Consider the following 833-nt stretch of genomic DNA (forward strand, 5'->3'; position numbering starts at 1 on the left):
AATGCAACACCCTGTTGAGAAAGAAAATTGCATGAGGATTGATGTAGTAGATTCTTTGGTTGAAGAAGTGCTTGACACAAACCATCAAATGAAACAAGAGGAAGTCCATAACATCAAGGGACAAGAAGAGAACAAAATGGAAGCATCAGGGGAACCAAGTGAAGTTACGAAAGAAGAGGCACCACAACAAGAGTTGAAACCACTACCCCCTCATCTTAAATATGCATTCCTTGGTGAGAAGGACAGCTTCCCAGTGATCATCAATTCCACATTGAATGCAGAGGAAGAAGAAAAGCCCCTTGTGGTTTTGAAAGCTCACAAAGAGGCAAGCTCCTTGTGGTTTTGAAGGCTCACAAAGAGGCGTTGGGATGGACCATTGATGACTTGAAAGGCATAAGCCCTGCCGTATGTATGCACAAGATACTTTTAGAGGAGAATTCCAAACTAGTGGTACAACCCCAAAGAAGATTGAATCCCACAATGAAGGAGGTTGTTCAAAAGGAAGTCCTGAAGTTGTGTAAAGCTGGGATTATCTACCCCATATCTGACAGCCCGTGGGTCAGTCCAGTGCAAGTAGTACCTAAGAAAGGGGGGATGACTGTCATTGTTAATGAGAAGAATGAGCTTATTCCAACACGAACAGTGACAGGGTGGAGGATGTGCATAGACTATAGGAGGCTGAATGATGCCACACGAAAAGATCACTTCCCTCTACCTTTCATTGACCAGATGCTTGAAAGATTGGCTTGCCATGCTTATTACTGTTTTCTTGATGGATATTCTGGGTATAACCAGATTGTGGTTGACCCCATGGATCAAGAGAAGACTTCCTT

Source organism: Arachis duranensis, chromosome 5 (assembly GCF_000817695.3).
Source record: "Arachis duranensis cultivar V14167 chromosome 5, aradu.V14167.gnm2.J7QH, whole genome shotgun sequence".
NCBI lineage: Eukaryota > Viridiplantae > Streptophyta > Magnoliopsida > Fabales > Fabaceae > Arachis > Arachis duranensis.